Source organism: Myxocyprinus asiaticus, chromosome 42 (genome assembly GCF_019703515.2).
Source record: "Myxocyprinus asiaticus isolate MX2 ecotype Aquarium Trade chromosome 42, UBuf_Myxa_2, whole genome shotgun sequence".
NCBI lineage: Eukaryota > Metazoa > Chordata > Actinopteri > Cypriniformes > Catostomidae > Myxocyprinus > Myxocyprinus asiaticus.
The window spans coordinates 34,384,501-34,397,501 of record NC_059385.1 but is presented as its reverse complement, the minus strand read 5'-3'; the positions used below and the strand labels follow the sequence as shown (position 1 = coordinate 34,397,501).

At 47.1% G+C, this 13,001-nt stretch overlaps 1 protein-coding gene across 1 annotated transcript in view; it reads right to left on the bottom strand.

The window, feature by feature from the left end:
* ca9 (carbonic anhydrase IX) overlaps positions 1–13,001 on the bottom strand; it is a 332,582-nt gene that overhangs the window by 226,299 nt on the left and 93,282 nt on the right. The window lies entirely within an intron of this gene.

The following is a 13,001-nucleotide window of genomic DNA, read 5'->3' as shown; positions in this document are numbered from 1 at the left end:
AGCAATTAAATTTCTAACGAGAGACGTAATCCCTAGATTTGGAATACCATCAGAAATAAGTTCAGATAATGGCTCAGCATTCATTCAAAAAACTGTAAAACAAGTTTTGCAGCAATTGAGAATAAAAACAGACTAGGGTGTGTTTATCACCCACAATCACAAGGGATGGTAGAAAGGGTAAATGGTACCCTCAAGGACAAACTTAAAATATGTGAAAGTACTAAACTTAACTGGATTGATGCTTTACCTCTTGCACTAATGAGCTATCGTATGCAAACTAACAGAAGCACACACTTAACACCGCATGAGATGCTTACGGGTCGACCCATGCCTGTGCCATATTGCAGAGGTCTCTACAAAGGACCCCCTTTAGAGCAATTGCAAATGGAACATAGGTCTTATATGAAGAAACTAACTGCAATACACAAAGCTATCAATTTACAGGAAAAGAGAAAGGAGCCCAGAGAGGAGACAGAAATATCTTGTCCAGTCATCCCAGGTGACCAAGTATATCTGAGGGTATTCAGGAGAAAGTGGAATGAACACAGGAGAGAGGGACCCTACAAAGTGGTGACAGCTACTCCAACAGCAGTCCAAGTGGAAGGAAGCACCACCTGGTATCATCTAAACCACTGCAAAAGAGTTCCCAGAGTAAGGAAGGAAAGAGAAGGAGAGAGACTTGAAACAGACGATACAGAAGAAAGTGAGGAGAGACCAGAGACACAGGATGAAAGGGTGCAGAATGTCAAAAGCTCAGAAAGAGACACACAAGGAGCTGAGCAAAGCAGAGAGAATCAAGAGAGTGGAAGGAATGAGTCCAATAGCATATCTGATGATCATCACATACCTACTGCATCTGATACTACAAGCTCAAGCCACAATCAATACCACCCAAGCTTCTCTACTACAAGCTCAAGCTACAGCCAACATCACTACTCAAAATCTCAACCAGACTTCCCTACAATTGATTTTTCAGCCCTCGGTCAGACCCAGTAACAACTCAATAATAACCCCAACAGAACAAGAATTGAATAAAGAACAAAAGATATCAAAACAACGTAGAAACATTTATAATGATATCAATAGTAATGAGAAAATTAACGAATTAGATATTTTATGGGAAACAGCGCAAAATAATGAATGGTACAAATGGGCAACATTTACAGCAAGAGAGACAGGTATGGAATATTGCCTACTGTGCCCAAATCACCCTTAAACAAGGTAATAGTAGTTCCAAATCCACTATCGAAAATTTGATGAATTTAATAGAAACTTTTGTCATCTAAAAAAGCATTTTAGACCCTACTGCTCAGCTGAGTGTTTGGCTTTTTCAGGTAATTCTATCCTTAAGGATCAATTTAATAAACCACATTGGGGAGATTGGTGTAGATATTGGGATATAAAAGAAAAAAATTAAAATAAAAGAAGGAAAGATAGAAATCCCAAAATGGTACAACATAGATTATAGCCAAGAGTATGAGTGCTATAGTAAGTCTGAAGGAACTCATGATTTGGGAGAATTCAAGGGAAGATGTGCTACTATTTGGTACTTAGACAAAACAAATACTTGGCGATCAAATGTACCTGTAAGAGCCCCAGTACTTCAAGCACAAGGATTAAGAAAGGGAATGAAAATATATCCAGAAGAATGTAAAAATCAAACTATAGAGTTACCTTCAGTAGAGTTCCCTATCTGTCACTCACTCGACGTTGGTGTCGATGTAGTGACACTAGGGGTCACTCTTGGGAGCCCGAGACACCTCTGGTCTTTGATAAAAGGCCAATGAAAATTGGCGAGTGGTATTTGCATGCCACTCCCCCGAACATACGGGTATAAAAGGAGCTGGTATGCAACCACTCATTCAGATTTTCTCTTCGGAGCCGAACGGTCATGCTCATTGAGCTGAATACTACTGTTCATTCACCTGCTGGATCTGACGGCGCATTTCAGCGGCTTCTCCCTCCTCTGCACTGGTGCACTGCAGAGAATGCCCCTGGGCGCTTCGGCAGAAAAACTAGAGAGTATATTTTCTGAAAGAGCATTTTTCCCCTCTAAAAGAGTATATATTTCTCTAAAAGAGCGAACACACGGAACGTCTTTTTAAAGACGCGTCTTTTTAAAGATGCTTTTCCGATTGTGTGTTATTCCTGGTTGTGCTCGTTATCTCTCGCCTTCTAACGGTCACAATCACTGTCTTTCGTGTCTGGGCACTGCTCACGCGGAGACAGCATTCGTGGATGGTCACATTCTCATTGCGAGAATGTGTCCATGGCAACATTGCGGTCGCGGCTCGCCTTCGTAAGCAAGCGAGCCACCCCAGAGGCTCCCGCCTCGGTCCTTTTACCCATGGGTTTGAGGCCAGCGCGGCTAGCACTGGGGGCGATTTGGGGACCCCAATGGGACCGCTTCCGCCGGGTATCCCCCCGCGGACCTCCCATTCCCCAGCACGCTCGTCTGTCCTGATCGGGCTTCCGGGTGAGTCCGCCGGCTCGTCTCACGGCGAGTTCGACCTCTTATTCAGAGCCCGCGAAAGTGATGAGCTCTCGAGCGCAGCATCGGAGAGCGGGCTCGTCCAGTCGGAAGCCTCAGCTGGGCTCCTCCCTTCGGGGTCGATCACCCAGTCACAGGCTGACGTGGAGATGACGACATGCTTTCCCGGACAGCCACGAGCGTCGGTTAGAGTGGATTTCACCGCTCTTCCCTGAACCCTCGCGGCTCTGTGATTGGTTCCTGGGCTCGCGGCGCCGCTCAAAGCCACGCCCCGCCCCGTTCCTTTCTTTCCGGAAGTGCATGAAGAGCTGACAAGGTCACGGGAGGCACCTTTTACTGCCCGGTCCCGATCTTTTCAGCTTCCCCGCTCTCACTACCCTCGATGGTGGGGCGGCCAAGGGTTATTCGGCAATCCCCCGGTGGATAAAGGCGCTCGCGGTGCACCTATGCCCGCAGAGCGCCGCCACCTGGTGCGGGTGCCCAAAGCCCCCGTCCAAGGTCTGTAGGTTTACGTCGTCTTTGACGGTCAAAGCCTACGGCGCTGCTGGACAAGCCGCCTCCGCCCTGCACGCCATGGCTCTCCTGCAAGTCCGCCAAGGTGCTAAAGGAACTGCACGAGGGTAGTTCCACCCCGGGATTGATGCAGGAACTGCGCTCGGCGACCGACCTCGCTCTCCGAGCGACGGAGGTCACGGCGCGGTCTCTCGGGCGGACGATGGCCACACTAGTGGTCCAGGAGCGCCACCTTTGGCTCAACCTGGTCGAGATGGGTGAGGCCGACAGGACACGATTCCTTGCTGCCCCCATTTCCCAGGCGGGCCTATTCGGCGACACCGTCGAGGACTTTGCCCAGCAGTTCTCGATGGTAGAGCAGTAGATGGATGCTAGCCGGCTTGTCCTGCCCCGGCGTGGCTCAAGATCCCGCACCCCATCTACTTATCACGGAGGGCGTCCCGCTGCGGTGACTGCACCGGCTCCGCCGCAGCCCGCCCCTCCGGCCCGGCCCCGGCGTGGAGCCCACCGCAGGAAGCCGACGCCACCCGTCTCACAGCCGGCACCGAAGAACCCACGGAGGTCTTCGAAGCGCCCCTGAGACGGGCGACCCAGGGACAACGAAACCCGCTGCTCTGGAGCTGGTAAGCAGATCTTCATCTTTTTGTTACCTTTTGCATTTAATTGCGCTGCATGCCCAAGTGGCTGCAGTACTCAAGAGCTCTGCAAGAGTGGTTTCCTTGTTCCCTGGGTCACATATTCGGTGTGTACGGCTGGCATCACGACCACCGTCCACCACTCCATTTGGTAGGTTGGCGCTCCAGCGGCGGTCTCCAGCCCTGAGCGCCCAGCTGTGGCAAAAATCCACCCCCGATGTGACAGTCTCCACGGGTCATGAGGACAGGCCTCTTCCTTGGTCACAAGGAGCCAGGTAAGTGCTTCGATGTCCTCGGACTCAGCACGGCCACGATGTGGTGTGGCACCTCAAGCTCCGCCCCGCCGCGAGGCCCCACCCGCCGGTACATCCGATGACATTGTCCCTTTGGTCCCCCTTGCGCGGAACTTGGATGCATGGCTTGCGCTTTCCAGTCCGTCACGAGGGCTGGTCCGGACCGTCCGACTCGGCTGCACGATTCACTTCGCTGGACATCCGCCCAGGTCCAGCGGTGTCCACTTCACCTTGGTGAAAGACGGAAACGCTGCTACCTTGCGCGGAGATCGCTACCCTCCTACGGAAGGACGCGATAGAACCTGTCCCTCCAGCCCAGATGAAGGGGTTTTACAGCCCCTACTTCATTGTACCGAAAAAAGGCGGTGGGTTGCGGCCAATCTTGGACCTGCGAGTACTGAACCGGGCCTTACACAGACTCCCGTTCAAGATGCTTACGCAAAGACGCATTCTAGCGAGCGTCAGGCATCAAGATTGGTTCGCGGCGGTAGACCCGAAGGATGCGTACTTTCACGTCTCGATCCTTCCTCGACACAGACCCTTCCTGCGGTTCGCGTTCGAGGGTCAGGCGTATCGGTACAAGTCCTCCCTTTCGGCCTGTCCCTGTCTCCTCGCATCTTTATGAAGATCGCAGAGGCTGCCCTTGCCCCGTTAAGGGAGGTGGGCATTCGCATTCTTAACTATCTTGACGACTGGCTAATCCTAGCTCACTCTCGAGACGGGTTATGCGCACACAGGGACCTGGTGCTCTCACACCTCAGCCGACTAGGGCTTCGGGTCAGCTGGGAAAAGAGCAAGCTCCTCCCGGTTCAGAGCATCTCTTTTCTCGGTTTGGAGTTGGACTCAGTCTCCTTGACGGCGCACCTTACGAATGAGCGCGCCCAGTCGGTGCTGGCCTGTTTGAAGGCATTCAAACAGAAAACAGCGGTTCCACTGAAACATTTTCAGAGGCTCCTGGGGCATATGGCATCCTCGGCGGTGGCCACCCCGCTCGGGTTGATGCATATGAGGCCGCTTCAGCACTGGCTCCAGACTCGAGTCCCGAGACGGGCATGGCGCCACGGGACACACCGAGTGGCCATTACATCGGTCTGTCACTGTCTTTTCAGCCCTTGGACCGACCTCTCGTTTCCACGAGCAGGTGTTCCGCTAGAACTGGTCTCCAGGCACGTCGTGGTCACGACAGATGCCTCCAAAACAGGCTGGTGCGCTGTTGGCAACGGGCACGCAGCCGCCGGCCTCTAGACGGGTCCGCGGCTGCGTTGGCACATCAACTGCCTCGAGTTACTGGCAATTCTGCTCGCCCTGCGGAGGTTCCGGCCGTTGATCCAGGGCAAGCACGTGCTAGTTCGGACAGACAGCACGGCAGTGGTAGCATATGTCAACCACCAAGGCGGTCTGCGCTCCCGCTGTATGTCATAACTCGCCCACCGTCTCCTCCAACAGAGTTAGCAGCACCAAGTCGCTGCAAGCCACTCACATCCCGGGCAACCTCAACACTCCGGCGGACGCGCCGTAACAACAGGTTACCCTCAAGGGAGAGTGGAGACTCCACCTTCAGGTGGTCCAGCTGATTTGGAGTCGATTCAGTCAGGCACAGGTGCACCTGTTCGCCTCCCAAGAATCCTCCCACTGCCCGCTCTGGTACGCCCTCACCGAGGACTTCCTCGGTATAGACGCGCTGGCACACAGCTGGTCCCCTGGCATTCGCAAATATGCGTTTTCCCCAGTGAGCCTGCTCACACAGACACTGTGCAAGGTCAGGGAGGATGAGGAGAAGGTCGTCCTGGTAAGCACCCTACTGGCCCGCCCAGACGTGGTGCTCGGACCTCACGCTCCTCGTGACAGCTCCCCCCGGGCAAATTCCCCTGAGGAAGGCCCTTCTTTCTCAGGGAAGGGGCACCATCCGGCACCCACGCCCAGACCTCTGGAATCTCCATGTCTGGCCCCTGGACGGGACGTGGAAGACCTAAGCTGTCTCCCACCTGCGGTGGTAGACACGTTCACTCAGGCTAGGGCTCCCTCTACGAGGCGCCTGTATGCCTTTAAGTGGTGTCTGTTCGCTAAGTGGTGTTCTTCCCATCAGGAAGACCCCCAGAGGTGCGCAGTCAGATCAGTGCTTTCCTTCCTGCAAGAGAGGTTGGAAGGGAGGCTGTCCCCTTCCACCTTGAAGGTGTACGTTGCTGCCATAGCAGCACACCATGACGCAGTCGATGGTAAGTCCTTAGGGAAGCATGATCTGATCATCAGGTTCCTAAGAGGCGCCAGGAGGCTGAATCCCTCCAGGCCACGCCTTGTTCCCTCATCGGACATCTGTAGTTTTTCAGGGTCTACAGAGAGCCCCCTTTGAGTTTTGCAGTCAGCCGGGCTTAAGGCACTCTCCTTGAAGACTGCCCTCCTGACTGCGCTCACTTCCATCAAGAGGGTAGGTGACCTGCAAGCGTTCTCTGTCAGCGAAACGTGCCTGGATTTCGGTCCGGGCTATTCTCACGTGATCCTGAGACCCCCGACCGGGCTATGTGCCCAAGGTTCCCACCACTCCTTTTAGGGACCAGGTGGTGAACCTGCAAGCGCTGCCCCAGGAGGAGGCAGACCCAGCCCTGTCATTGCTGTGTCCGGTGCGCGCTTTACGCATCTATTTGGATCGCACGCAGAGCTTTAGAATCTCTGAGCAGCTCTTTGTCTGCTTTGGTGCACAGCGGAAAGGAAGCGTTGTCTCCAAGCAGAGGATCGCCCACTGGCTCATTGACGCCATAACTATGGCATGTCTCGCCCAAAACATGCCGCCCCCGGTAGGGCTACGAGCCCATTCTACCCGTGGTGTAGCGGCTTCTTGGGCCCTGGCCAGAGGTGCCTCTCTAACAGACATTGCAGAGCAGTGGGCTGGGCAACACCCAACACCTTTGCAAGGTTCTACAACCTCCGGGTGGAACCGGTTTCATCCCAGGTAGTGGCACGCAACACAAGCGGATAAGCCCGGGATAGCCGGCCGGGTGTATCGCTTGCACATAGTGCCTTCCACCTCCTTTTGAGCTGAAGACGTGCGCTGTTAATTCCCAGTAGTGTTCACAAAAGTTGTTCCCTGGTTGACTTCCTCCGAGCCCTGTGGCAGTCGAGTTTTCGGAGAGACTCGCTGCCGGCCCAGTACACGCGCTAACCAAGAGCCCGGTTCTGGGGTAGGTGCTCTGCATGTGGCGGTTCCCTGTAAGGCTAACCCCATGCGATCTATATCTTCCGCTAGTTCGTTTCCCTACTGGCAAACTGCGTCTTCCTTGGGCAGAGCCCCTCAGTCTCCATGTTGTAGTAACTCCTCCCCCATTGGGCAGGATCTACCTTGAAGGCTCTCCACATGGTTGGAAAGACCATGTGATGTATTCTTCCACTTAAATATCCCCCCCTCTCTTGGGGCGAGGTGTGGATCATGAGGTGGGTTTTTGTTAAATGTGAGCCAAAATCATCACAATTAAAAGAACCAAAGACTTAAACTACTTCAGTCTGTGTGCATTGAATTTATTTAATACACGAGTTTCACAATTTGAGTTGAATTACTGAAATAAATGAACTTTTCCACGACATTCTAATTTATTGAGATGCACCTGTATATGTTTCATTTATTGAATGAAGGTATAGGGAGACAGAATCTTTTACTCCATTCTTAATCAAACTTTGATGGAGATGTTTGGTTCTGAGTTCTGAAAAGTGAGGTTGCATAATCTGGTCATTGGTAGTGAAGCTGTGTGACTTGATTTAGTCACTAGATAGCATAACTGAGGCAACTGAATTATGAAACTGCACTCTGGGTAAAGACAGTGAAGGTGAGACTTAAGTCCCAAAAGGGTGATAATGTGGAATATTTTTATAAAGTTGAAAATAAATAAATCAAGTATAATCAATGTAAATATAGCCATTTTTTTCCTACAATTATTTCTGATGGTCAAGCATGTATCTTACTGTGTGTGTATGTGTAGAGGCCTGTGTGGGAATGGAATGTGCTCACATATGGTAAACTGCTCACATATGGTAAATTGAGTCTCCTGTTTTGACACTAGAGAAAATGTATGGTGAGGCCCCTTCACAGAGGTTTCCTTTCCACTTCTTAAAAAACAACAGACTGGAGTCACAGAACAAAATGACAAATGGTGGTGACATGTATGGAATGTATTAGTCACGCCTTGGTGGATCATGTGTATATAAGCGGGTATGGACCCAAATGTGTCAGTTGTTCTGCAGACGACTCAGCTTTTTTTTTATCTCTGATAATAAAATGTATCTTCTGGCATCAAAACCCCAAGACTTTGAGAGTGATTTTTCACAGAGGAGGCAGAAGCCACAACAATAGCTCCTTCGAAGGGATCTTTAAAACGGGTGTTTCCGTAAGGTTCAACTGATGGACACTTCACTGCCAAGTGGAATGGAACTGGACCATATGTCATAAATCTTCAGGTTTGTTGTAAATTGAAACAGCTGCACCTATAAAAATACTCTATTTCAATAAACAAAAAGTCTGTGGTAATAATTATAATGAACTTTTTAAAACATTTAACCCCCTGGCTTCCTGTTTGAAACTGGCTTTTGCTTGTGTCATTTTCCTGAAAATTTACTTGATATGTTCTTCTAGTAAAGGAGTTCAAATAAAAGAAATATACAAAGTGGCATTTTATTTATTTAATAATTGAACATATACTGTACATCTGTATACTGGTTAATTTTTTGGTTCAAATTTTTTAAAGGAATAAAACAAATATTTCAACATGAAGGCTAAATTTATTAATGAAGTCTAAAAGTTTTAAACCATTTCCTTTCGGTTTACATTCTGAAAATAGTTAATAGTAAGGCAAAATCATGTATAAATATTTCTGAATAGGTGCAGGTGATGATTAGCATCAGCCTTTCTGTGATGTCAGTGGCTCCTTTGGCTCAGATAGATGACATTGAAGTGCGTTTTGAATGACTGATATTTTTGAGCCCTACACCCTTCAACTTTCCGAAGCTCTCACTCTGGAGGGTAAACCTTCTGAAGGGATTAGAGTATGAGCACTTCGGAATGGAACGCACCCAAGGACTGTCCAAGAGCAGGCTTGTTTAAGATACCAAACGCCTTGCCTTGAAAGTAGACGAGAGTAGGCAGCTGCAGTCAGCGGTGGAATGAAATAAGTGCTTTCAAGTTGGACAGTTCTCACTTCTCGTTGTGGATCAGCCACCTACGAGATCAAAGGAAGATATTGCGTAATTCGCATTTGTGCTTTGTTGCTGATGAAGTGGAAGTAATTTAAAGGAATGTTCTGGGTTCAATACAAGTTAATCTCAATCGACAGCATTTGTGGCATAAGGTTGATTACCACAAAAAATTATTTTGACTCGTTCCTCCTTTTCTTTAAAGGGTTTGTCCTTTTTGTCATTTTAGGGTTTGTTGACATTACATCGTCGTGGTAACAAAGTTGTAAAATTGGCTAAAACTTTACACAGAAAAGAGTGATTTTATCACACTAAAATCATGTTTACACACATATCCTTTATGTCTTGTGGCTATTCTTTTGAAACAGTGAGTATTTTATAATTTAAAAATTGGCCCCCATTCACTTCCATTGTAAGTGCCTAACTGTGACCTCAATTTTTGCTTTTTTTAAAGAAAAGGAGGAACAAGTTGAAATATATTTTTGTGGTAATCAACATAATGCCACAAATGCTGTGATAACAATCACATATTCCACACAGAGATTGCACTGTCAGAGTGTTGGGAATATTCACACATAATTTATACACATACAATTTTTTTTATAAAATATCAAAAAATCAAATATTTAGAAGAGAACAAAACATCACGGATGTTTAAGCCTATGAGTATTAAGGTGTGTCGTTTCCTGTCATGCTTGCAGTTAGTGCAGCTGGGAGAAAGCAACTGGCTCTAAAAACTGCGGAAGCCAAGAGTATAAAGTAGATGTGTTCGACTTCATGTGATCGGCGCTGGACTTGAAGCAGTGCATTTTGGTTTGAAATTTTGTCCAACTTGAACCGACACCACCACCTCGTCACCATTACGTATGCCATCAAAGTACCCTGAGAGTGAGAGCAGCTGGCTGGTGCTCTAATGCAGTGGTGTTGTAACGTCGGAAGAGGTGGGCATAATGTATAGTGAATTATTGCAACCAGTCATTAAAATTAATATTGTGATATAGTGATATAGTTAATTAAAAGTGAAACAATCTGTCTGTAAACAATTGTTGGAAAAATTACTTGTGTCATGCACAAAGTAGATGACCTAAACGACTTGCCAAAACTATAGTTTGCTAATATGAAATCTGTGGAGTGGTTAAAAATGATTTTTTAATGACTTCAACCTAAGTGCATGTAAATTTCTGACTACAACTGTATATAATCTGTCCTACCTTTTTTATGCTGTTCTGGCTCATTCCAAATTCCAAGAAAACGGTAAATCTTTGTAATTATTTAAGTGCGAATGCGCTAATACGCAGAACAGTCAAAGTTCCCAGACAGCTGTCATTGTGGACGTAACACAGCTGATTTTCAATAATTCCGTGTTCCTGTGCGCACATCCATGAGTCAAGGAAGAGCAGCAAATTCAAAAGTCACATTTAAGTTGTTATTTTATGATACTACTATGATCACCATGAGTGCCAACTTCACAATATATTCTGCATTGTTCACAACAGCATTAAACTTCTAGCCAAAAGGCATCAGTGGCCTGGTCATGGGAGAATCTCAAAGGTGCAATTTCTCCAAGAAAAACTCAACAGATAAGTCCTAGCATTAACCACCACTTGATATCAGGGTAATTTCCCAATTTTCTATATGTTCTCTTACATTTTTACCACTTTGTGATTGTTAAGATTGTCTAATTTCTATCACAAAAATCAATGAGCAACACCTGCAGATCATGCATATTCAGAACTTAATTTACTGGTGGGTGTGGCAACTTGTAGCTCCTCTGAACAGGATTAAACACATTTTCTGTCAATCAGTGTTCTGGCTATTTGATTGAATGATTATGTTTGGAGACATTTTCTTTTAGTTGCATGGGCAATGGAAATTCTTATTTTTATTTTAAAAACTTGTCACAATCATTCCAAAGCAGCTCAAATTTTGACCACCCGCCCAAGCACATTTTCCCCTGCACAAATCTATTGAAAGTAGCCCAGTTGGACGGGAACCCACCCAATCTGGCAACACTGCTGGCAAACTGAGATGCAGTTCAAGTCAAACACACCTTATTTTTGACATGTCGCCATGACATCACAGCAAGTCTGATAGTTTTTTAACCTGCATGCACCTGCCAGCGATCACCGGTGATCAGTTCTGTGCTTCTCATCTCAAATGTGCCTAAAATCTGGGCCACACGTGGACAGTTAGCACAGACTGTGCTGATGACGAAATTTGCATCAAGCATACAGTGCGCGATCCGATCCAGAACACGGAAAACCGAAGTACACTTTGGCCTTTAAATTAACATTGTGGGTGGATGAATGTATTATTTACTTTATTAGCAACAGTAGGAGAGGGCACACACTAACACTTTATGGTTTTCTTAAATTTTTGTACATTTATTTGAGGTTCAAAAGTATTTTTCTTTTTTAACATAAATCTTACACATGTTTGGTACAATATGAGGTCTTGTTTCATGAATACAGCATATTCTTTTTTTCGCCATCTTCCTCGAAAGAAGGAAAGTGAAATGGTACAATGTGACCCACAGGTGGGGCATGTTATAACAGGTGAGGGGCATGTCGGTACATGACCGAATGACAGCTTAAAGTTGCCATGAAACAGAAGTAATGACCGACTTTATTACTGTATTGTGATGTATTTCCGAGAAACGGCTTTTCGAACGAAAAAAATATAGGGCAGGGACATGGTTTACGTTAGGACAAGGCTGTTGTGCAAATACAAATGAATGTGAAACAAGCGAGTAGAAGCTAATTTGTCCACGTTTTGAATCACAATACACTAAGCATAAAGAATAAAGAACACTTACTCGAGCAGTATATCCAAAAAAATAATCTCCGTCTGCAGAAAAATAGAAATAAACTCCAGCGAGTTTCTGTCTGCGTGTCTTATTTAGAAGTCATCATTCCTATGCCCTATTCCATACAAAGACAATTGCCCTGAACTGTGAGAGCTTCAGAAGGCTGAAAGGTGACTCATTTTTAAGCGATTCTTATCGTGAAATCTGTTTGGAACTGACCCTACAGCATGGATCGTGCTCCTTTTGAAGTACCCTGCAAAGGCATGATCAGCGGCAGTTAGAACACAGCCTGACATGCTAGGGGAGGGAGTGTTCTCATTCTAGAAAGCATTTGATTGGACAAAGTTTCTCATGCCATTTGTGTCGTCATGACTGCCTCGGTCTGTCAAGCTGGAAGAGAGTGACTGCTGATTTTAAATGCTTATATCTTCTGAAAACAAATTTTGTCTACATTTGGAAGTACACTAGCATATTGATGACCTTAAAGGAAATAAATATAGACTAAAAGCAGCAAAACTTTGATTTTGATTTCATGGCGACTTTAAAGGTGGAGTAAGCCAGTAGTTCTCAACCAGGGGGTTGGGACCAACTAGGGGGCCTCAGCACACTTCCAGGGGGGCCTCAAGATCTCTTAAAATGATTTAAAATATGATAGATTATTATAATTTATATATAATTATTATAATTCAACTTACTGAAAATGCTAAAAATGTAATAACTCCCTTCAACAGCTTGCTTTTTATGAAGAATATACAATTCTCAGGGGCCTGGGTAGCTCAGTGAGTAAAGACGCTGACTTTCACCCCTGGAGTCGCGAGCTCAAATCCAGGGCATGCTGAGTGACTCCAGTCAGGTCTCCTAAGCAACCAAATTGGCCCAGTTGTTAGGTAGGGTAGAGTCACATGGGGTAACCTCCTCGTGGTTGCTATAATGTGGTTCGCTCTCGGTGGGACACGTGGTGTGAAGTTTGTCTCCATGGTGATGCACTCAACAAGCCACGTGATAAGATGCGCTGACTGACGGTCTCAGACGTGGAGGCAACTGAGCTTCATCCTCTGCCACCTGGATTGAGGTGAGTCACTATGCCA